This window comes from Tamandua tetradactyla, chromosome 10 (genome assembly GCF_023851605.1).
Source record: "Tamandua tetradactyla isolate mTamTet1 chromosome 10, mTamTet1.pri, whole genome shotgun sequence".
NCBI classification, from domain to species: domain Eukaryota; kingdom Metazoa; phylum Chordata; class Mammalia; order Pilosa; family Myrmecophagidae; genus Tamandua; species Tamandua tetradactyla.
The window spans coordinates 67,093,660-67,120,045 of record NC_135336.1 but is presented as its reverse complement, the minus strand read 5'-3'; the positions used below and the strand labels follow the sequence as shown (position 1 = coordinate 67,120,045).

At 36.7% G+C, this 26,386-nt stretch overlaps 1 long non-coding RNA gene across 3 annotated transcripts in view; it reads right to left on the bottom strand.

Annotated features, from left to right (window-relative positions):
- Positions 1–7,306: 7,306 nt before the first annotated feature.
- Positions 7,307–26,386, bottom strand: part of LOC143647965 (uncharacterized) — a 149,845-nt gene continuing 130,765 nt past the window's right edge. For all 3 annotated transcript variants that reach the window (XR_013158286.1, XR_013158284.1, XR_013158288.1), the window contains exon 4: positions 7,307–7,668. This is a non-coding gene — a long non-coding RNA (uncharacterized LOC143647965). The remainder of the gene's footprint in view (positions 7,669–26,386) is intronic.

Here is a 26,386-nt window from a genome sequence, read left to right as displayed (position 1 = left end):
GGGATTGCAGGTGCAAACTTGGGTTGAGGGGTGGCCAGCTCCTGTAAATGTGTCCCTTCCTGATGATGGGGAAGGTTCTTTGCTTTGAAGTAATGTTTTGCATCCTAATCATGCTGGCATGGCCCAAGGGCACCTGGTTTGCTACTCCTGCCTCGGGCAGAACCCCCTGGCTGCCGCTATTCTTTCTCACATGGAATGAGCATGTGACTTGCATTCCCCCTGAGAAAATGGATTTGCCTTTAATGGTTTCTTAAGCTTTATTATTTCTCCAGTCAGGCTGATTGCAGTTAACAGCCTGGGAGCATGGGCACACACCTAGTCTAAGGTCCACAATGTCTCTCATTGCTGGGTGTGTACTGAGCTTCCAGCAGATGCAGCACATGCAGGCTCCCATGGCAGATAGCATGAGCTACTGAACAAAACTGGACATAGCTAGAATGAGATAATCACAGTTCTCTAGCTTGGAAGGAAGTACAGGGAGAAGTGGATGCTTTGTTTATCTGGGACATGGATATTTTCCCCTTCATTTTTTGGGTATGCCATCTGAAATGGTTGGGGATGGCTTATAGCTGAACATGTGGATTTAGGAGAAAAGCTCCATGTGCATTGAACAACATCAGAGAGACCCCAGTGGATAGCAGTGTGGACTCCTGAGGCGTTTTGTAACAAGTCTATAATATCTAAATTTCTCAGAAGGTGGTGTGATGGTCACTCATATGCAGGGATGCCTGAAACTACCTGGATGAGAAGGGTTATTTTGCAAAACAACATGGTTTTAGATCTCTTGACAGCCATTCAAATGGAACTTGTACAATGTTAAATATAGAATGTTGTCTGTGTGTTACTGACAATCAGAATTCTGTTGAAGGTGCCTTTCATGAAATGGATGAGGAAATGAAAGCCATTCATTCCCTCTCACAGAATCCTTTATGGTCCTGGTGGAACTACATGACAAGAACTAGGCATTGGGTAATAGCAACCTTAGCATGCCTGTCCAAATTTTTAGTAATATTTAGTTGCTTACTTTATTGCTGTTGTGGCCTATGGGTCCAAGGAGCAGTCCTGTGGGATACAACACCCCCTAGAATGTAGGCTTTTTAAGGGGTAGAGTATGGGGCACAAAAACATTACTCATTATAAACATCCTACTAACATGGCCTTCATAAATTCGGAGGAGCATGATAAGTTTAACTTATGTAACCAATGATGTAATATGCATTTATCTAATCATGCATCCCATGAGTGAAGTCACTTTGATGTAATATGCATGTACCTAATCATGTATCCCATGAGTGAAGTAATTTCTTGAAAAATAATGTCCCTTTTATGTAATTTAGTGTGTAAGGGACTGCTGCTCTGTAAGCATCAGAGCAGAGTGGAAGGGAATGATTAAAGATGACCACTGTACCGGTGGCTCCTTGTGCTTTCTTTCAATTTGCTACCAAACCAGAATGACAGCTCCTTGAACTGGGACCTGATTGTATTTCTAGGAATTTGTCCATTTCATCTAAGTTGTATAGCTTGTTGGCATATAGTTGTTCATAGCATCCTCTTTTATTTTATTTTTTCTATTTCTTCAGGGTCCATTGTAATGATTCCTCTCTCACTTCTGATTTTGTTTATTTGCATCCTCTCTCTTGTTTTACCCTGTCAGTCTAATTAAGAACCCACTGATTCATTGATTTTCTCAAAGAACTAACTTTTGGTTTCATTAATTTTTTTTATATTGTGCTTTTTTCTCCATTTCATTTCTCTTTATTCTTTTGTTATTTCTCTTCTATTTGCTTTGATGCTGTTTTTTCTCTAGTTCCTCCAGGTAAGAAGTTAAATCTTTGATTTCTGCTTTTTCTTCTTAAATATAGGCATTTAGAGCAATAATTCTCCCTCTCAGCACTGCTGTTGCTTCATCCCATAAGTTCTGATGTGTCATATTCTCATTTTCATTCCAAACAGTTACCAATTTCTCTAGCAATTCCTTCTTTGGTCCACTCTTGTTTAAGAGTTTGTTGTTTAATCTCCATATATTTGTGAAAGTCCGATTTGTTTGGTTCTTGTTGATTTCCAGCTTCATTCCATTGTGATCAGAGAAAGTACTTTGAATAATTTCAATCTTTTTTTTAAATTTATAAATATCTTCTTTCTGTCCCATTTTATGACTTATTCTGGAGAACGTTCTATGAGCACTAGAGAAGAATGTATATCCTGTTGTTTGGGGGTGCAATGATCTATGTATGTTTATTAGATCTAATTCAATTATGAAATTGTTTAAGTTCTCTATTTCCTTGTTAATACTCTTTCTGGTTTCTCTATCTATAGAGGAGAACTGTGTATTGTCATTTCCCATTATTATTGTTGCAATGTCTATTGCACCCTTCAATTTTGTCAATGTTTGCCTCATGTACTTTGGAGCTCCTGGATTTGGAGCATAAATATTTATGATTGTTATTTCTTCTTGGTGAATCATCCCTTTGTCTTTCTTTGGCTTTTATAACCTCTTTACATTTTTTCCTGATATTAGTATAGTTACTCCTGTTTTCTTTTTTGGTTACATGTTGTATGGAACAACTTTTTCCATTCTTTCACTTTCAATCTACTTATATGCTTGGGTCTAAGTTGAGACTCTTGTAAACAGCATAAAGGATGGGTCATAGTTCTCAATGCATTGTGTCAACCTGTACCTTTTAATTGGTGAATTCAGTTCATTAACATTCAAATCGATTGCTATAAAGATATTTCTTGAATCTACCAACTTAGCCTTTAGATTTTGTCATCTCTATATATTCTTTCCCTTTTTTTCTCTTTTTATCCCTTAAGTTACCCTTATTGGTATTTTTCCATTCTGTGCCCTCCTCCAGACCCTCTCTCCTGTCTTTTTTTTTTTTTTCAGCTAGCAGAACTCCCTTTAGTATTTCTGTAGGACCAGTCTCTAGTTGACAAATTGTTTCAGCATTTGATTGTCTATGAAAAATTTTAATCTCTCCTTCACTTTTGAAGGATAATTTGGCTGGGTACAGAATTCTTAGCTGGAAGTCTTTCTCTTTCAGGTTCTTAAGTATTTCATACCTCTGCCTTCTCACTTCCAGAGTGCCTATTGAGTAGTCCAATTCAGTCATACGTAGTTTCCCTTGTATGTACTAGATTGCTTTTCTCTTGCCACTTTCAGAATTTTTTGCTTCTCTTTAACATTTGGCATACTTAGTATGTGTCTTGGAGTAGAATAAATTTGGATTTATTCTATTTGGGGTTTATTGGGCTTCTTTGATTTGTATATTTATGTCTTTTATAAGGGTTGGTAAGTTTTCTCCCATTATCTCCTCAACTAAACTACCTAGCTCTTTACTTTTCTCTTGTCTGTCTGGGACACTGATGATTCTTATATTTGTGTGCTTCATGTTGTTCATCATTTCCCTGATATCCAATTAAAGCATTTCCATCCTTTTTGCTATTTGTTCTTTTATGGGTTCTAAATTCATTTTTCTGTCCTCTAGTTCACTTATTCTTTCTTCTGCCTCTTCAAATCTACTGTTGTATGTCTCTAGTATATTTTTAACTTGGTCTACAGTATCTGTCATCTCTGTGAAACATCTTCTATTTTTTTTAAATTTATTCTTTCAATTTCTTTATGCTCTTCTAGTGTCTTTTTGATCTCTTTTATGTCATTAGCCCACCCATTGATCTTATTTAATAGAGTTGTATGAACATTTCTGATTAGCTGTTCCAAAGTCTGTGTCTCCTCTAATGTTTTAATTTGATAATTAGACTGGGCTGTATCTATCTATATCTTCACATGCTTTGTGATTTTCTGTTGCCTTTGAGGCATGTAATTATCTTGATAAGGTTACTTTTTTGGAAGTTGATTTCCCTCGGTGGACTAAGGGTTTTGTGCTTGTGGTGCAGGATGTGGGGTGTCGGGTGGGGCACTGTGGCACAGTGGTGGGGCAGGTTGCAGGGCTAGGTACAGAACACAGGCACTATATTGGTGCCCATGAGCACGAGATGTGGTATACAGGGTCATGGGGGTGGCGATGTATGGGCCATGGGGGCAGGGCAGAACTCAGTCAGGCCTTGAAGCACAGAGGCAGGGCACAGTGTGGACAACATGGACGTAGGTTGTGGGAGTTGGATTGAGAGTGTTGGCTGCTATGTGAGACATGAGGGTGGGGCATTAGGAGGATGGAACATGGGGAATGGAAGGGCATGGCATCAGTGTATGGGTGCGGGTCTGTGGGCAACATACAGGTGCATGCATGTGCAGTGGGCAGGGGTTGGGGGCACTGGGGTTGGCGCAGATGTGAGTGTGCAGGGGTCATGGCACAAGTGCATGGGTTACAGGGGAGCATGGCATGGATCTGGACTCTTGGTGAGTGTATATGCATTGAAGGGGGTACGGGTGATAGGTGTATGTGTGCAGTGGGTACAGGGGTTGGCCAGAACAGGCATGTGCATGTGCATGGGATGGGGTTTCAAGGTGCAGTACTTGAGAAGGCAAGGTGCAGGTATGTGGCTATGGGGGCTGGCAGGATGTGGCTATGTGACCTCTCAGGTAATTTGCACCCTGGAATTGCTATTCTGATCCTGGTCATTTTTCTGTCACTTCTCTGGCTGTTCCTTGGAGTAGTGAACTCAACCTTTGAACAGTAATGTTTTATTCTTGCACTGTCCTTATCAATATTAGTTCGGGATCATATGATTCTTAAAACAGCATGTGTCTAATACTAATAATACTAATAATTAGTATACATCAGGTACTTACAATGTAGTGGGGATTTTGTATGGACTATAAATTCTAAAATTACAGCATAACTCATTGGATCTTAAAATCAGACCACAAAGTATGTTTCTTTAGTAACATTTTTCTTTTGCCAATTATCTAGTGCCTTGTCAAAATTAGTATCATTGCCTTTTAATTCAGAATCTTTAAGCATGGGAGACAAGATATCACATAAAATTTACTGAGCAGTTGAAATATTCTAAGCATTATATACTTTTAAATTATTTTTTTCCTTACGATAACACTATGAGATATGTTCTGCTATTCTCAATTGATGTGAGGAAACTGATGGTTATAGTTATTAAATAATATCTACCAGATCATGTAGCTAATAATTGGTGGCTGCAGAAATCAAACCAAGGAAGTGTTTACCCACTATATTGTCCGGCTTCTCAAATGATGAAGATTTTTAATAACTTCCAAGTACATAAAATTTTCTGATCTGAGAGAGCTTCATAAAACTCTTTAAAAAAAAAAAAGAGAACAGTTTTTTTTTTTACAAAAAAAGCATGTAGATCATACTTCCCATAAGCCCATCCCTTATACACACTGTTTCCTCCATTGTTATCATTTAACCTATTAACTACAGTCCATAGTTTATATCAGGGTTCACTTTTTGCATTGTACAGTTCTGTTTATTTTTATTCTGGTAACATATATGCAATACAAATTTCACATTTTATCCACTTTCATTTATACAATCAGTACTACTAATTACATTCACAATTCACCATCATCACCATCCTTTATGAAAACTTAACCAGCACCCCAAACAGAGATTCCACGCCAAGTAAGCATTAACTCCCCATTTTCTTTACCTCCCAGTCCCTGGTAACCTGTAGTCTCATTTCTAACTCTATTAATGTGCATGTTCTAACATTTCACATGTGAAATTATACAATATTTGTCCTTTGTGCCTGGCTTATTTTACTTTGCATGATGTCTTCCAGTTTTATCCATGTGGTAGTAAACATCAGAAATTCATTCCTTTTGATGATCAAATAATATTCTATTGTATGTATATACCACATTTTGTTTATCATTCATCTGTTGATGGACACTTGGATTGCTTTCATCTTTTGGCAATTGTGAATAATGCCACTTTGAAAATCAGTGTGCAAATATCTGTTCAAGTCTATGCTTTCAATTTTTGGAAGATATGTAACTAGAAATGGAATTTTCAAGTCACATGGTAATTCTATACTTCTCCAAGGAACTGACATATTGTTTTCTACAGCAATACACCATTTTACATTTCCACCAATAATGTACTAGCATTCCTATCCACAACCTCTCCAATATTCACAATTTTCCTTTATTTTTTAAAAGCAGTTGTCATTCTAGTAGTGTGAAATGGTATCTCATTGTGGTTTTGATTTTCACTTCTCTAATGGTTATTGATTATAAGCATCTTTTCATGTGTTTATTCACCCTTTATATATCTTCTTTAGATAAATATCTGTCAAGTCTTATGTCCATTTTAAAATTGAGTTCTTTGTCTTTTGTTGTTGCTTGCAAGAGCTCTTTTTATCTTCTGGAATTAGGCCTTTTTCATATACCTGGCTTCCAAATATTTTCTCCAATTCTGTATGTTGTCTTTTCAATTTCATGATAATTTCCTTTGATGCACAAATTTTTTTATTTTAATGAAAGTCCTATTTGTCTCATTTTTCTTTAGTTGCTGTGCTTAAGGTATAAAGTCTTAGAAACCTTTCCTTAACTTAAGGTCCTGAAGTTGCCCCCCTGTGTTTTCTTCTAGGAGTTTTACAATTTGGGCTCTTGTGTTTAGGTCTTTCATCTACTTTGAGTTAATTTTTGTAAATGGTGTCAAATAGGGGTACAATCTCATTCATCTGCATATGGATTTCCAGTTTACCCAGCATAATTTGGTGAAGAAACCATTCTCTTCCCATTGAGTGGGCATGGGACACTGTCAAAAATCAATTAGCCTGTAAGTAGGAGGCTAGAATCTCAATTCTATTCTATTAGTCCTGGTATACCATACTACCATGAGTGCTGTAGCCTTGAAACTCAATTTTAATATGCTGGAGTACATTTTTAAAGAAAATTATATTATCAGCATTTAAATCTCTTTAATGGCAATTTACCAGCAAATTTTGTTATAATAATGTCTGCCATGTCAAAGCACTGTTAGAGTTTTGTCAAAACTGCTAAATTTATTAATAATAGATAATGTCAAAGTAGCGTTTTCTAGTTATTATATTTTTTGATTAGGTTGGAACTAGATAAAGCACGTCATAAATCAAAACCACATGGAGTTATAAAGTTCCCTGTATTTTTATTTATACCTAATACCCTTAAAGCAGCTATTTGTTATTTGTTTACAGATGGATGAAATAATTACAACTCTCATTTAAAATAATGCTCCCAGTTCTTTAGTAGTAGCATTATTCAATAAAAATGAACTAAGTTAGTGTTATTAGTATTGCTTCTGAGTAAGGGCTCACTGCCCAATGTGAATAGGAGTGAATTCTATGAAGCCAGGATTTTGAGGAAAAAAAAACAAAGCTTTATTGTGAGATTGGCCATCTAGGATATAGGAGGCAAGGCTCAAATCTTGCTCTCAAATTTGAAGTCTAAAGGAGATTTTATTGAGATAGGAGGTGGGTGTTATTATGGGGAAGGTTAGCTTTATGTGATTTGATTAGTTACGCACAGATTTGTCTATATGTGGTTAGACAAGCTCCATAGTAGATTTCTCTTATTGAAGAATCTCTTGCATTGAACTTGCTTCCAATGTCTCTCCATTCATGCAACTTTGATTCTGAGGGGGGTGATTTTTTGGTTATTGTTGTTCCTGGAGTCTCAAAAGTCATCTAAGACTGCCAGTCCGTATTTCTATGCATGCTCAGGTTATATAACTTTTGGTTGGCTGCCTGTAAAATCAGATCAAGAAGAAAGGTTTCAGGTAGAAATTTAAAAAGTTTCACATGAGTACGCTACTAACTGGTTCTTGGTGTTTTCATTATTATTATTACTACAATTTTTTTAAATATCCTTTATTTCCTTCTTCTCTCACTGGATAAATGTTTCATTTACACAATAACTTGATATTACCATTCATATCAATATAACCTACTAGTATAATTCTCAAAAAAGAGTTTTAACATGTAAATCCCAGGTTCAGTGTTTACAAAAAGGAAGGTAAATCTTTCTTCTTTTGATGAATATTACTGTACAAATTTGATGCTGTTTTATTAAACATGATTGAAGAAGTGCATACTGGGGTTAAGGCAGTGGAGAAATAATTGAAGTGTTTCCATGTCATCAATTTCATTAAACATTATCTTCTGTGAGTTAAAAAAACATTTGGTACTGGTAGGAGTATTTATCATGAAAATGTTGGCATAGTTCTTTATTTTTACTCTCCAAAAGTGCACTTATTGGAAAGGAGGGGATAGGGTGACAAAAATTAAGTAGAGTTTTTCAGGAAAAATAAAGTGAGAATTTTTTTTCTTTAACTTGAGGTGGGGCAATAGGTACTGCAGATGTCACAGATATACTCAGTGGCAATACCCTTGCTATTGTCTATCCCCCTCCTTTCCCCTCTTGCTTGCTTGTGTGCAGATATTTCAGTATGTTTCCATTTCGCAGCCTAAGGGAGACATTAGGTCTAATGGAAAAGTCTGACAACCTTGGATTCCAAACCAAGAACAAATAGTCCCAGCTGTTTTCAAGAATGGAAAGTTTGCACAAATATTGCTTGATACATACATTTAACTTGGTGGCAGGGCCAGTCCCCAATGGATTACATAAATTCCCAGCCTCAGGCAACACAGACTATCCCTCATCTCTGATGCAACCAAACACCTACCATGACACAAAAAGCTGGCCTCCTTGGGGACCAGGAAGGATGGGATCTCTTCCCATGCTCTTTTGGACATTTGGCCTGTGTAAATAATGAAGTGGTCATTTGATCAAAGCTTCTGTTGTGCCAAAGCTTGTGTTCCCATGACACATCATATAGCAACTCACTCCACAATAAGGAAAAAGAGCAGGTGGATGGTTTCTGTGCTCCTCACATACCTTTCAGTGCTAATTAATGATTAAAATTTATGACCTGTATAATTTGAATTAAAGTGCTCTTAAACATTCTGATATCAGAAACACAAATGAACTCTAAAGCTAATGGGGAAGAATAGAGTATTCTTATGGGTGCAATCCCAAAAGTGTGCAATTTTCTCTTCATGTAAGGTCACTGTCAAATTATTTAATATATAATTGTATATTTTATATGCATATTTGTATAATGCTTATAAAAATTCCATTTGTAAAGTGAAAAAAACCACATATTTCATGAAAATTTAGTAAATATTTAATGGATAATATTTCTAGTTTACAATGATTATTGAAAATCATTTGTTCATAATATTTTAGCAAGCAAATGTCAAAATCAATATACCTATGTGGTAGTTTGAGCCATGGGCCCTGAAAGATGTCTACAGTTTAATTCTTGTTAATTGTGTAAGTTACTTTTTTGGCAAAAGGGACTTAAGAGAAATGATGAACTTAAGCATCTTAAGGTGGGAGTGTCCATATTAGAGAGAGAAAAAGGAAAAAGATATGACAGAAAGAGATGTGACAAGAGAAGTAGAAAGAGATATGAAGATGCCAGTACGCCACTCCATTTGAATGTGGAAGAAGGGGCCATGAGTCAGGGAATGCAAGAAGTGCAGTTCCAGCTGGGAAAAGGCTAGAAGATAGATTATTTCCTAGGCTCCCTAGGGAATATGACCGTGTAAACACCACAATTCAGTCTACCAAAACCTATTTTGAATTTTTACTGCTAGAACTGTAAGATAGTATTTTCTTTTTAACCATCAAATTTTTAGTAATTTGGTTGAGAAGAATAGGAAACTAATACTATGTATTATTCGAAATGGAATTTATATCCAAGATAGCAATTTTATGATAGTGACAACTAGTTAGATTAATTTGCAAACATTTTTCTACTTTTCCCTTCAATGCATCCCTCAACTCTCATTAATCTCATATTTTCTCCTACTCTGAAGTCCAGTTTTGTTGACCTGGATCACAAATACTTTCCTGATACTAAGATAAATGCCAAAACTCTAAAATACTTAGAACTATAAAATCATATTAAAAAGTATATAAAAATATAAACATTTAAAACTATAAAGACCCTAACAAGGGGTTCATATGAAAAACAAAACAAAGAAATTAACTAGTTCTCAAGAATTGTGCTGTTCCATATAATATCGTATAGCTATATGTGACTATTGAGCACTTGAAAGACAGATAGTTTTAAATAATGTATGTTCTCTAAGTGTAAAATACACACCAGATTTCAAACAGCAAATATAAAAATTACAGCTCAGTAAAACTTATATTGATTGCATATGGCAATAGTAGCATTTTGAATATATATATATATTTTTTTTTTTTTTTTTTTTTTTTTTTTAAGAGAGAGGGAGGAAGGGAAGGAAAGACAGAGAGAAGGAAGGAAGGATAGAAGGAAGGAAAGGAGGAAGAAAGGGAAACATCTTTTAAACATTTTCTTGTTTTATTGTATTTTGTTTGTTTGTTTGTTTTTTACATGGGCTGTGGCCGGGAATCGAACCGAGGTCCTCCGGCATGGCAGGCAAGCACTTTGCCCGCTGAGCCACCGCGGCCCGCCCTTGAATATATTTTTAACATACAGTTATAATTGATTTTTCTTCTTTGTTTTATTTTTTATATGATTACTAAAAATATTAAATTACATCATGGACTGATTTAATTCTATTGAAGAGTGTTGTCCAAAATGTAATCTTCCAAATCCTAGGGATGACTTCTCAGAATAACATTTTAAAATAAAATGTGTAGGGTGGTGCAATTGTGGCTCAGCGACAGAATTCTTGCCTGCCAGGGACTCAGGTTCAATCCCCAGGGTCTTTCCATGCAAAAATAAAATAAAAGTGCAGCACTATAAATAATACCAATAATAAAGAATTATAGTTATTAAAATATGTGGTATAGTAATATATGTGCTTATTTATTAACAAATTCAATGAAACCAATCATAACGAAGTTCTAAAATCTTTGTCCTTACCTTTTCCATCCTGTCTAACATTTGATTCTACCTAGCATGATGTCAAATGCCATTCCTGGATGTCTTTTCTTTTGCTTTGCCTACTAAGCTCTATTCTAGTTCTGTATTTCCCCTCTTCTCCCAGTCTCTTACATGCAGGTAATTTTGAGTTTACTTTTTAAGTCTTTTTTCCCTTTCAAATTCTATTCCAGGAACTACTTTCTGATGATTACTTAGTTATAACTCTAATTCTGATTTATCCTTTGAAATCCAGATAATAATTCTATCATCTGAGCATTTCCATCTGTGTATTTTATAAAAATTCCAGGTTCAGTTTTATTTCTACTGTTAGAGTAGTCAATTATGCAAATATTTACCAGTGTCAATGTTAATTATCCAGTTAATTATATTGCCATCTTTATTTTACTTGCTACACTCAATTGATACTATCAGTTTTATATCTGCTGGGATTTGAATTATATCCCTCACAAAATACATGTTTAATTAAGTCTTTTTTTTGTCACATAGTTGTGCATTCTTTACCACGATCATTTTTAGAACACTTACATCACTACAGAAAAAAGAAATAAAGAAATAAAGAAAAACCTCATGCATCCCATACGCCTTACCCCTCCTTCTCATTGACCACCACTGTTTCAATATACCCAATTTTTTACCCTCTATCCCTCCCTATGATTTATTTAATTTTCATCCTTATTTTGTTTACTCCTCTGTCCATACCTTGCATAAAAGGAGATTTTCTGATATACTCATAAGCAGCGGGGACAACCAATTATAATTAGGCTGAGACCTCAATCTTGAAGCTTTCCCCTGTGAATCTTATTGCTGCAAAGGAGAAGCTAAGCCTACTTATAATTATGCCTAAGGGTCACCCCAGAGAATCTCTTATGTTGCTCAGATGTGGTCTCTTTATCTCTAAGTCAGTTCAGCAGGTGAACTCACTGCTCTCCCCCCTATGTGGGACATGACTCCTAAGGGTGTACATCTCCCTGGCAACATGGAACTTGAATCCCAGGGATGAGGCAGGACCTGCTATCATGGGATTGAGAAAGACTTCCTGACCAATAGGGGGAAGGGAAAAAATGAGACAAGATAAAGTTTCAGTGGCTGAGAGATTTCAAATAAGAGTTTATCCTGGATGTTATTCTTACACGTTATATAGATATCCCTTTTTAGTTTATGGTGTATTGGACTGACTAGAAAGAAATAACTGAAACTGTTGAATTGTGTTCCAGTTGCCTTCGTTCTTGAAGATGACTGTATAACTATAAAGGTTTTACAATGTGACCATGTGATTGTGAACCTTGTCTCACACAGAAGTAGAAATGTGGAAATATGGGCTATATCATCCCTTAACCAGTACTCTGATTTACCTAAGTCCTATCCAGATCAGCTTCATTTATATCTCTAGTCAAAGTCTGATCACTTTTTCAGCTTTCTTAACAGTTCATGAATGGATTAATGCTGATTTTCATAGCTCCAAAGCACGAACTCTGAGTCTCAGGTGTCACATAAATACCTAAAGTTTCAGAGAATGACCAGGTTACATACAAATAGCACAGTGTCTCAGAATTTAGAAATAACAGTTACAACTTCTAAATATATGTGACTTCTTTAAGAGCTCACAATCCAGGAATCTTTACAATAGGCCCCAACCCGATATCCCATGATCACAACTTCAATTCTCCAAGTTTGCATATCATAGTTAGTCCATAAGAGTGAGGCATGATAATATTTGTCTTTGATTTTGACATTCCATTCAACATATTGTCCTCAAAGTTTGTTCATCTAGTTGCATGCCTCACAACTTTATTCCCTCTTGCAGCCACTCAATAGTCCTTTGCATGTAAACACCAGTTCACTCTTCCATTCCTCTGTCATTGTACCCTAGCCCACCTCCATCCATTGTGAATCACAAACAGTGCTGTCATAAACACCAGTGTGCAAAAGTTCATTCATGTCCCCATTCTCAATTCCTCCAGGTATATACCCAGCAACTGGGTTGCAAGATAATTTGACCACCTGACACCTAGTCTCCTGTGGAACCACCACACTGCCCTCCAGAGGACCTGCAACTCTCAGCTTCCCCACCAAGAGTGACTTGGTACATCTCTTTCTCCAGCACCTGTTTCCTTCTGTTCATTTTTAAACAGTTTTATTCACACAAAATACAATCCAACCTAAGTAAGTAGCCATGTCTTTGCCACCATAATCTATATGAAGAAATTTCCTTTTCTCCTGCAAAGACTCCATACCCCTTCCCTATAACCCCAGCTTGTGGACATTTAGTTTTGGCATGATGCCTTTGTTACATTCAGTGGAAGCATATCACAATGTTACTGTTGAGTGTAGACCTAGCTTGCATTAATTGCATTTTTTCCTGTATACTATACCATTTTCAACACCTTGCATATTCATTTGTTCTCTCTCATGCAAAAATGTTTTTGTATTTTACATTTAATCACCATTATTGAACACTCTAGATTTTGCAAAGTTATGCATCAAGTACTTATCTTCTATCTTTCTTTCTGGTGTCATACATGCCCCTAACCTTCCTCTGTCAACCATACTCATGCTAATCTTTTGTTCAGTATGCATACAATATTGTGCTCCCATGAGATAGGATTGTGCTATCTATTTCTGTATCTACACCAACAATCCTTTTGAGCATACCGATACTCCTTTAGCATCAAATCCCTGATCTTCTACCTTCTTTCTATCTCCTGATATCATGTTCTCAACTTTGACTCTCAAAGTTCACTCACTAATGTTAGTTCATATTAGTAAGACCATACAGTATTTGTCTTGTTTCTAGCTAATTTCACTGAGCATTAGGTTCTCAGGGTGCATTCACATCGGTACATGCTTCATGATTTTATTCTATCTTACAGCTGTGTAGTATTCCATCATATGTATATACCACAACAGGTTTAGTCACTCATCCATTAATAGACATTTAGGTTGCTTCCATCTCTTGACAATCATAAATAACACTGCAATAAACATTGGTGTGCAAATGTCCATTGGTGTTTGTCATGGTTAGGGACATGTGTCAACTTGGCCAAGTTGTGGTACCTGTTTATCTGATTGGGCAGGTGCTGGCCTGTCTGTTGCAATGAGGACATTTCATAGGATTAGGTCATGATAACGTCAGCTGCATCCACAGCTGATTCCATTTGTAATCAGCCCAAGGGGAGTGTCTTCTACAATTAGTGATGCTAAATCTAATCACGGGAAGCCTTTTAAGGAGGACTCAGAGGAGACAGGTCCCATTCCTGCTTCGGCTGGTGAGCCTCTCCTGTGGAGTTCATCCAGACCATCCATTGGAGTCACCAGCTTCACAGCCTGCCCTGTGGATTTTGGACTCTGTGTTCCTGCGGTCACATGAGACACTTTTATAAATTTCATATTTGCAAGTGTTCCCTGTTGATTCTGTTTCTCTAGAGAACCCTAACTAATACACTGTTTTTGCCTCCAGTTTCTCTGCATATATACCTAGTAATGGGATTGCTGAATCAAATGGCAGTTTAATACTTAACTTCTTGAGCAATCACCAAAATGCATTCCAGAGCAGCTCCACCATTTTATATTCCCACCAACAGTGGATAGGTGTGCCTCTTTCTCCACATCCCCTCCAGCCCTTGTGATTTTCTGGATTTTTTTCATTATTATGGCCATTCTAATGGGTGTGAGGTGAAAATTCATTGTAGTATTGATTTACATTTCCCTAATAGCCAGTGAAGTTGAACATCTTTTCATGTGCCTTTTAGCCATTTGTATTTCCTCTTTGAATGGTGTCTGCTCATGATTTTTGCCTATTTTTTTTAAAAATTAGGTTGTTTTTCTGTTCGTTGTTGAGTTGTAGAATCTCTTTATATATTCTGGATATTAAATCATTATCTGATATATAGTTTCCAAATATTGTCTCCCATTGTGCAGTCTTTCTTTCTAGTTTACTGACAAAGTTCTTTAATGCACAGAAATGTTTAAATTTGAGGAGATCCCATTTACCTATTTTTTCCTTGTTTGTGCTTTGGATGTGTGCTGGTTTGAAATGATGTGTGTACCCTAGAAAAGCCATGTTTTAATCCTAATCCATTTTGTAAAGGTAGCCACTTCTTCTAATCCCTATTCAGCACTGTGTGTTTGAAACTGTAATTAGATCATTTCCCTGTAGATGAGATTTAATCAAGAGTGGTGGTTAAACTGGATTAGATGGAGGCATGTCTCCACCCATTTGGGTGGGTCTTGATTAGTTTCTGAAATCTTATAAAAAAGGAAGCATTTTGGAGAAAGAGAGAAATTTGGAGATAGCAGAGAAGAATGACATAGCATGAGAAGCAGAGACCTTTGGAGATGAAGGAGGAAAATGCATTCTGAGGAGCTTCATGAAACAGGAAGCCAGGAGAGAAAACTAGCAGATGATGCAATATTCACCATGTGTCTTTCCAGCTGAGAAATAGAGAAGCCCTGACTATATTCGCCATGTGCCTTCTCACTTGTGAGAGAAACCCTGAACTTCATCTGCCTTCTTGAACCAAGGTATCTTTCTATGGATGCCTTTGTTGGACATTTCTATAGACTTGCTTTAAATCAGACATCATCTTGGCCTTAGAACTGTAAACTAGCAACTTATTAAATTCCTGTTTTTAAAAGCCATTCCATTTCTGGTATGTTGCATTCCAGCAACTAGCAAACTAGAACAGGATGTAAGGTCCAGGAAACCACCTCCTATCATGAGAGTTATAAGATAATTCCCTGATTCCCTGCAATTTCTTTTAAAAGTTTTATGGTCTTTACTCTAAGATTAGGTTTTGAGTTTTGATCTGTTTTGAGTTGATTTTTGTGTAAGGTGTGAGAGGGATTCTCTTTCATTCTTTTGCATATGGATATCTAGTTCTCCAAAGACCATTTATTGAAGAGGCTGCTTTGTTCCAGATGGGTTGGTTTGACTGCATTGTCAAAGATCAATTGTTCATAGATGAGAGGGTCTATTTCTGAACACTCTGTTTGATTCCATTTTTGAGTATTTCTATTTTTATGCCAGTACCATGCTTTTTTGACCACTGTAGCTTCATAACATGCTTTAAGGTCTGTTAGTGTGAGATCTCCCACTTCATTTTTCTTTCTCAAGATATGTTTAGCTATTTGGGGCACCATGACTTTCCAAACAAATTTGCTTATTGTTTTTTTCAATTTCTACAAAGTAACTTGGGATTTTCATTGGTATTGCATTAAATCTACAAATCAATTTGGATAGATTTGACATCATAGCCATATTTACTCTTTTAATCCATGAGAATAGTATACCCTTCTATTTATTTAGTTCTTCCATGATTTCTTTTAGCAATTTCTTGTAATTTCCTATGTATAGGTCTTTTGTATCCTATGTTAAATTTATTCCTAAATATTTTATTCTTTTGGTTGCTATTGTAAATGGATTTTTTTCTTGAATTCCTCTTCAGATTGCTCTTTCATTAATGTAAAGAAACAGTACTGATTATTGAGTGCTCATCTTGTACCCTACCACATTGCTGTGCCCTTTTATTAGCTCTACTAGCTTTGATGGAGATTTATTTTTCAGACTTTTGACATAAAATATCATATCATCTGCAAACAATGAAAGTTTCACTTCTTCCTTTCCAATTTGGATAACTTTTATTATTATTATTTTTTCTTGTCTAATTTCTTTGGCTAGAACTTCCAGCACAATACTGAATAAAACTCGTGACAGTGGTCATCCTTGAGTTGTTTCTGATTTTAGAGGAAAAGCTTTCAGTCTTTCCTCATTGGGAATGATGTTGACTGAGGTTTTTTCATATATTCCTTTTATCATGTTGAAGAATATCCATTCTATTCTTATCCTTTGAAGTGTTTTTTCATCAAGACAGAATAGAAATGTTGTCAAATGTCTTTTCTGCATCAATCCAGTTGATCATGTGGTTTTTCTGCTTTGGCTTATTGATATGGTGTATTACATTAATTGATTTTCTTGTGTTGAACTAGCCTTGCATGACTCAAATAAATTCCACTTGGTCATGATGAATAATTCTTTTTATGTGCTTCTGGATTCAATTTGCAAGTGTTTTGTTGAGGATTTTTGCATCTATGTTTATTAAAGTGATTGGTCTGTAATTTTCTTTTCTTGTAATATCTTTGTCTGAGTTTGTCTAGGGTCAAGTTGGCTTCATAGAATGAGTTAGGTAGGTTTCCATCCTCCAACTTTTGAAGAATTTGAGCAGGATTGATATTAATTCTTTCTTGAATGCATGGTAGAGTTCACATATGAAGCCATCTTGTCGTGGACTTTCCTTTTTGGGGGAGCTTCTTGATGACTGACTCAATCTCTTCACTTGTGATTGGTTTAGTGAAGTTGTCTCTTTCTTCTCAAGTCATTGTTGGCTCTTTATGCCTTTCTAGGAAGTTTTCCATTTCATCTACATTGTCTAGTTTAGTAGCATATAGCTGCTTATAGTATCCTCTTATACCTTATTTATTTCTGCAGAGTCAGTGGTTATGCCCCTCTTCCATTTCTGATTTTATTTATTTGCATTTTCTCCTTTTTGCCAATATAAATAAAGGTCCATTGATTTTATTGATTTTCTCAAATAACAATTCCTACTTTCGTTGATTTTCTCTATTGTTTTCATATTTTCAATCTCACTTCTTTCCTTTCTAATCATTATTTCTTTCCTTTTGTTTGCTTTGAGGTTAGTTTACTATTCTTTCTCTGATTCTTCCAGGTGAACCATTAATTCATTGATTCTTCCTATTTCTTGCTTTTTGATATAGGCATTTAAGACAATAAATTTCATTCTTAGCCCCATGTTTGCTGCATCCCATATATTTTGATATGCTGTGTTTTCATTTTCATTTGCCTCAAGATACTTACTGATTTTTCTTGTAATTTCTTCCTTGACCTATTTGTTTTTTAAGAGTGTGTTGTTTAGCCTTGGTATATTTGAGAATTTTCTGTCCCTCTACCTGTTGTTGATTTCCAACCTCATTTCATTATGGTCCAAGAATGTGTTCTGTATAATTTCAATTTTTTAAAATTTATTTAGGCATGTTTTGTGACACAGCCTATGGTTTATCCTTGAGAATGATCTATAAGCATGTGTGAAAAATGTGTATCCTGATGTTGTGGGGTGTAATTTTCTGTAAATACTTGTTAAGTCTAGTTTGCCATATTGTTCAAAAGCTCTGTTTCCTTATATATCTTCTGTCTAGATATTCTATCCTTGATGAGAGCAGGGAATTGAAGTCTCCAACTATTATGTTAGAAGTGTCTACTTCTCTTTTCCATGTTGTGAATGATTTCCTCATGTATTTTGGAGCACTCTGGCTCTGCACAAATATTTATGATTGTTATGTCTTCTTGTTGAATTGTTCCTTTTATTAATAAATAGGTTCTGTCTTTGTCTCTTTTAATTCTTTTACATTTAAAATCTAATTTATCAGATACTACAGCTAACTGTGCTCTTTTTTGATTCATGTTTGTATGAAATATCTTTTCCAACCTTTTGCATTCAACCTATTTTTGTCTTGGGTCTAAATTGAGTCTCATATAGACAGCTATCCTGTATAGATAGGTCCTGTTTTTATAATCCATTCTGCCACCCTATGTCTTTTGACTGGGGAGCTTAATCCATTAACATTTAATGGTATTACTGTAAAGGCTGTGCTTTCTCCACCACTTTGTCTTTTGAATTTTTATGTCTTATCTAATTTTTTTTCCTTTTAAAATCTTTACTGATAATCTTCATTTCTATACTTTTCTACAGACATCTCTCTCTTACCTTTTCCTATCTGCCCATAGTACTCCCTTTAGTATGTCTCATAGAGCTCATCTTTTAGTCACAAATTCTCTCAATTCCTTTTGTTTGAAAATATTTAATCTCCTCCTTATTTTTGAAGATCTGTTTTGCTGGAAATAGAATTCTTGGTTGGAAGTTTTTTGATTTTCAGAATCTTACTATGTCATACCACTGCCTTCTCATCTCCATGGTTTCTGCTGAGTGATCCACACAAGGTCTTATCAAGCTTCTATTATATTTGATGGTTGGTTTTTCTCTTGCTGCTTTCAGAATTTTCTGACTGTTTTTAACATTTGTAAATATGATTAGTAAGTGTCTTGGAGTAGGTCTATTTGGATCTGTGGAGAAAATTCAATTAGTTGGATTTGATCCAATCAGTTATAGGCATTTATGGGAGAAGAGAGAATTTTCACTCCTCTTCAGCTCATGAGCATCTCCTGTGGATTCAGTTAAGACCCTTCATCAATATTGCCAGAATTGCTGTCTGCCCTACAGTTTTTGGACACTTGCATCCCCACAATTGCATGAGACACATTTATAAATCTTGTATTCACAGATATTTCCTGTTGGTTCTGTTTCTCTAGATAAGTCTGTTTAATATAGCTTGGTACAAGAAGTGACTGGTTCATGAGAAACAGAATCTTAAAAATGGCCTTTTACAATTGGCTTCCTATCCTGCTTAGACTCAAAAGCTCTCACTATTCTATTTCCAATAATCAAGATGTCACTGACTGTCCATGGTGTGAGTTGTCAATAGAGATATGCAAAACATCACCATTTGATTTTGCTAATTGGACACTCAAATGAAGCAAGGATCTGGGTGAGAGTGTTTTTGACACCTTAATAGAGTTTTATGGAGTTTACAGGTATAATGATGTTGGCCGGTTGCTCTTAGACATGGTGGATACAATTAAGAGAAAAAGTGCTGAGCTGAAAGCTTCAAATTTGCAACTTAAATGTCATATGAAAGAGGTTAAAATTTTCTATGTTTGCCCTGAAAGAAAACCTTATTTCATGTGGTTGCAAACTTGAGATCTCTGAAAATCAGACCCAAGGTCTTATTGTGTGGGTAGTAAACTTATATTGTAAACTAAATTCTCAACCTTGCTGTATGCATCCTGTTAAAGTAAGGGATTTGATTGGAAAATAATGGGATCTTGAATCTTGGTATGGGGAGATATGGGCTGATAAGCATGGCAGTGGGGTCAGGCATTCCATGGATTCTGGTGAGTCTTTGCTTGATAGACTTGTAATGGTCTGTCCTGAGGAAACAGTCATCCCACTTCCAGCCTGCCCTGAAGAAACAGCCACCCAGTCTCCAACTGCCTTGACATAAAATCTAATTCCAGCTAAAGAAATTAGCCCTTCAGTGCCTACTAAACCTGTAACCACCTCACCTGAGGAAAGAGTCTTCATTCCTCTGCTGGAGCAATTAATCCTGTTTCACCAGATGAAACTGCAATGGAATGCCCTCAGGTAATTGGTTTGGAAAGCATTGCTAATTCTTTTCTTGGCTCACTTTTGATACTCCTCTTTTTGTCGAGACTTATAACTAGACTGAAGTCCCAACAGGCCCAAACAAGTGAGGTACACAGTGTGACCCATGTGGAAGTATGCTATACTGTAAAAGAACTGCATGAGTTTTCTAAATGTATAGATGGAAATCAGGGAAATATGTATGGGAATGGATATTAATGGTGTGGGATATTGATGAAAGGAATCAAAAGTTTGGTCAAGCTGAATTTTCTGATATGGGACCACGAAGCAAAAATTCTTCATTCAATATTGTAGCTCAAAGGGTTAGAAAGGACATTAACAATTTGTTTAGGTGGTTGGCTGAAACATGGATCAAATGGTGGCTGACATTACCTGAGGTCAAAATGCATGAACTGCCCTGCATAATGTAGTTGAGGTGATCCAAATCATTAGTGATATTGGAACGTTAGAGCGGATTTATTATTGAAAAGTTGTCCACACACACCAGGAATGTCCAGAGGAAATACCTTTCACTGGGACCTTAAGAAATAAATTTGTGAGACTAGCACCATCATCCAAGAAGTACTCTTTAGTTGGCTTTCTATGTAGGTCAGATATTACTGTGGGAACTGCTGTTATTGAGCTGGAATCCCTAAACATAATGGGGATGATTGGATCCCAAGTTGGCAAAAGCCATGTGGCAAGTTAATTGCTATAGACAAGGTGAGGATGGCCACCATAATGGACAACAGACTCAAAGCAGCTGTTAAAATAATCTGACTCACAGAGGATTACAGCATTGGCTAGTAGATTGTGTGGTACCTAGAAGTAAAATAGACAGTCTACTAAATTCTTGTTTGAACTGTATAAGCAGAAGAGTTCTATGTCGAGTGAACAGAAGTTTAACTTGAATTACAAAATCAGAGTCATGGCCCCTTAATCAATTCCCAAAACTGAGACAGTATACAGACCCAGAGTCCCCTGAATGAGGGGAAGGCTGGGTATACTGGGGGAAGGGTCCTGTTACATTATCCAAAATTTATACTGTTAAGCTTACTCCCAGCCTTCCTCAAGGAAATCTATTGCATTTGAACAGGGTGATTTGCATTGGGGAAATGGAAATGATCAGATATTACATGGATTACTAGACACTGGCTCAGAGCTGACACTAATTCCAGAAGACTCAAAACATCACTCTGGTTCACCAGTGTATGGGCTGTTTGAGGTCAGGTTATTGTTGGAATTTTAGCTCAGGTCCATCTCACAGTGGGTCCAGTGGTCCCTTGAACCATTTTTTGGTTATTTCCCCAGTTCCAGAATATAACTGTAATTGACATTTTCAGCAACTGACAGAATCCCCACATTGGTCCCCTGACTTGTTGAGGTAGGACAGGCCAAGAGGAAGCCACTAAAACTGCTGTTACCTAAAACAGAAGCACCATCAGATTCCTGGAGGGGTTGCAAAGATTAGTGCCATTCTTAAGGACTTGAAAGACACAGGTGTGGTGATTCCCACACCATCCCCATTCAACTCTCTTCTGGGGCCTTTGTGGAAAACAGAAGGGTCTTGGAGGATGACAGTGGATTATCATAAACTTAACCAGATAGTGACTCCAGTTTCAACTGTTGGCCCAGATGCGGTATCACTGACTTGACTAAATTAACACATCCCCTTGTACTTGGTATGCAGCTGTTAATATTACAAATGCTTTTGTCTCAATAGCTGTTGGTAAGGACCACCAGAAACAGTTTGCATTCAACTTGCAAGGCCAGAAGTATACCTTCACTGCCGTACCTCAGGAATGTATCAACTCTCCATCTCTATGTCATAATTTTGTTCCCAGGCATCTTGATCATTGTTCCTGCCACAAGACATCACACTTTTCGTCATATTGGTGGTATCATGTTGATTGGATATAGTGAGTAAGAACTAGCAGCTCTCCCAGACTTATTTGTAAGACATTTACCTGTCACGGTTGGGAGATAATTCCAACAAAAATGCAGGGGCCTTCCACCTCAGTGAAATTTCTAGGCATCCAATGGTGTGGGGCATAACAAGATATCCCTTCTAAGGTAAAGGATAAGCTGTTGCATCTGGCTACTCCTATGACCAAAAAAGAGGCACAACACCTAGTAATCAGAAAAGTTACTAGTTTTGTATAGAGACCAGAACAAGAGGAGGCTCTGAGCCTGGTCTAGGCTGCTCTGCAAGCTGCTCTGCCACTTGGACTAAATGAATCAGCAGATCCAATGGTGCTGGAAGTCTCAGTGGCAAATAAAGATGATGTATGGAGGCTTTGGATGCCCCTGTAGGAGAATAACAGTGCAGGCCCTTAAGCATTTGGAGTAAAGTCTTACCACCCTCACCGAACAATGACTTTGCTTTTAAGAAACAGCTTTTGGTCTGCTACTCGACCTTAGGAGAGACTGAACATGGGCCACCAATTTACCATAAGACCTGAGTTACCTATCCTGAGGAGGGTGTTGTCTGACCCACCAAGCCATAAATAAAAGCATGTAAAGTAGTACTAAACATCATGAAATGGAAATGATATATGAGATAGAGTTTGAGCAGGTCCTGTAGGCATAAATAAATTATATGAGGAAGCAGATCAAATGACCAGGGCCTCCACTCCTGCCACATAACCTTTTCTTTCCCAGCCCAAAACTATACGGCCTTTTGTGAGTTCCTTATAGTCAGTTTACTAAGGAAAAGAAAACTAGGGCCCAGTTTACAGATGGTTCTGCACAATATGCATACACTACTCAAAAGTGGACAGCTGCAGCACTGTAGCCCAATTTTGGGACATCTTTGATGAACAGTGGTGAGAGGAAATCCTCCCAATAGGCAAACTTTTGAGTGGTACACCCCACTGTTCATGTTGCTTGGAAGGAGAACAGGCTAGAGGTGTGTTTGTATGCTGACCCATGGGCTGTTGCTAACAGTTTGGTTGAATAGACAGGGGCTTGGAAGGAGCATGATTGTAAAATTAGTGACATAGCGGTCTGGGGAACATGTATGTGGATAGACCTTAATGAATGAGTGAAAACCATAAAAATATTTGTGTAAAGATTCTTACCAGAGGGTGACTTCAGCAGAGGAAGGTTTTAATAATCAAGTGGATAAGATGACTTTTTCTGTGGATACCAGTCAGCCTCCTTCCCCAACATCCTGTCATTGCCCAATGGGTTTGTGAACAAAGTGGGCATGGTGGTAACAATGGAGGTTATGCATGGACTCAGCAACATGGATTTCCACTTACCAAAATAGACATGGCTATGGCCACTGGTGAGTAACCAATCTGCCAGCAGCAGAGACCCATACTCAGTCCCCAGTATGACACCATTCCCTGAAGTGATCAGTTTGCCACCTAGATGGCATCTTGATCAAATTGGATCACTTCCAGCATGGAAGGGGAAGTGATTTTTTTCTAAATGAAATAGAAATATACTCTGGATATCAGTTTGCCTTCCCTACACACAATGCTTCTTCCAAAACTTTCATTCCTGGACTTATGGAATGTCTTATCCACCATCATGGCATTCCACACAGCATTGCTTCTGATAAGGAAACACAGTTTACAGAATATGAAGTATGGGAATTAGCACATGCTCATGAATTCTCCGGTCTTATCATGCTCCCCATCATCCAGAGGCAGCTGGGTTGATAGAAGGGTGAAACGGCCATTTGAAGACCCTACATGGCACCAACTAGATGACAATACCTTGCAGGCTGTGTCAATGTTCATCAGCAGTCTGTATGCTCAAAATCAGCATTCATTCTATGAGACTATTTCTCCCATGGCCAGGATTTACAGGTCCAGGATTCAAGGGGTGTAAATGGGAGTGGCATCACTCACTTTTACCCCTATGGCCCACTAGAAAAATGTTTGCTTCCTGTCCCTGAAACCTTCAGCTTTGCTTATCTGAATGCCCTAGTTCCAAAAGGAGGAGTGCTCTTACCAGGAGACACAATGATTTCATTGAACTGGAAGTTAAGACTGCCACCTGGACACTTTGGGCTTCTCATGCCTCTGATCAACAGTTAAGGAAGGAAATTACTGTACTGTCTAGGGAGATTGGACTATCAAGAAGAAATAATACTACAACTGCACAATGGAGGTAAAGAAAAATTTTCCTGGAATACGGGAGATGCCCTAGGGTATCTCTTAGTACTACTGTGCCCAGTGATTAAAGTCAATGGAAAATTGCAACAACCCAATCCAGGAAAGATCACAAATGGCCCAGAAACATTATGGATGAAGGTTTGGGTCTCTACACCAGACAAAGAACCACTGCCAGCTGAAGTACTTGCAGAGGGTCAAGGGAACTTGGAATGGGTAGAGGAAGAAAATAGTGAAAAAGTTCAACTATGACCATGTGACCAGTTACAGAAATGAGGACTGTAATGGTATGAATATTTCCTCCTTGTTTCATTTGTACAGAAAGCAAATATCTTGTTTTCTTCTTATCATATGACATTTTGTATTGTTCATATTATAGTATTAAATTATAGGATATCAAGTTCAAGAATGAATTGCACGTAAGGACTTGCACCTTATTCTGGAGAGGTTTAATGCATTTCTGCTTGTATGCAGGACAATTGAATATTATTGGGTGAAACATACATCTCTTAATGTGTTCTATTTAGAAATTAAGCATGGTTTAGTGTGATTGTCAGAAAATCATTATAACATGAGTTTATGAAGAGCATTGAATGTGATCTTCTCATTTTTATATTCCAGGGGTTCACACATAATACACACCAAGAGATTCTGAATGAGAAAATGGGGATTTTTTTTGTATGCCATCTTTAATATTAAATTTAAGTAAAAATTACTAAAAATGATTCAACATTGTTTGTTTGGTCTTATTTAATTTAAAGTAACAAAAGTCAAAATTTGCTTATGAAAATAGCTTGTTTATGAAAATAGACAATTTTAGTATAGGAGAAGTATATTGCCATATACTTTCTAAATGGTAAATATTCAGTTGTGTCAGTATTATTTCATTATTTGCTCTTAAGGCTACACTTTGAAAATAGAAACCCATACTTATCATGTCCTCTCCATCAAATTGTTTCCCTGGAAGATTTTCTGTTATTTCTCTTTGAGTTCTCAATGTCTTGAGGAGTTCCTGGCATGCAGAAAGAGCTTATAATATGCTTGTGAAGAATAAGGAAGTGAATGAATCAGGATATCTTTATGAACTTTTACTTTTGAGGGCCACAAGTAACTGTATACTCTTGATACATATTACATTCAACTGGTATATTTGGAAGTTGAAAAATGTGCTGATTTCAGGGGTCTATGTCATTTTCATTTTAGGTGGCATTACAAGGTTCTTTTCAATTTGTGTCCAGTAAATTAATAAACTATACAGCAGAAACTCATGATTGCTTTCTTTACTCCTTCCATCTACATCTTTGCCAGTCTCTCAAATTTGACTTCACTCAGGAGAAATCAAGCTGAACTGATTCAGGAAACAAAAAAGTTGTTTCCAAACTGTATGATAAGGTAAAATAAAAGAGCTGCCTTTGTCAGGGTAGTGACATTTTCTGATGAATTAAATTATACAGTCTATTAGAGTAGGAAATACATATGATTCCAACTTAATTCATGACATGAATCGCACTCAAAATTACTTGGCCTTAGGAATGAATTATACCTTCAAAGTTGCTTTTGGTTTGCCTCTACCAATGAAATATTCGTGTCCAGACCTTAGAATGACACAACCTGTTCATCAATTTAATTGAGAAATTTACATTTATTGAGCATGTACTATGTAGACATAGTGCCCTAATGAAGACCATACCCTATTGGAGAAGAATGATTTGAAATATAAGTATGATAATGTAATGAGTGTACAGCATGTGAAATGCTATGTAAGTGTGGAAAATGGGGAAAAAATCATTCATTACTATCTAGTCACAAATAACTTAATTGACTTCCTGCCATGACCCTTCAAGTCTGAGTCTTCACTGATACTGAATAGAGAAATGGATGGAGAGTGTCATGCAAACTGCTCTTCTCCACCTTATCAGTTCTTGCTACACATGAATATTGCATCTTCAACATCATAATCTAGGCAGACATAGTGAGTTTAAGTGCATTTCATAAGTTATATAATTTCTGATTAGCAATTAGTGGTTTAACTCACCATGTGTACTATGAAACTGTTGTTCATAGGGTAAATATTAACATCATTTATTTTCTATGACATTTTAATGTGAGGAGCAGTGCCTCTACC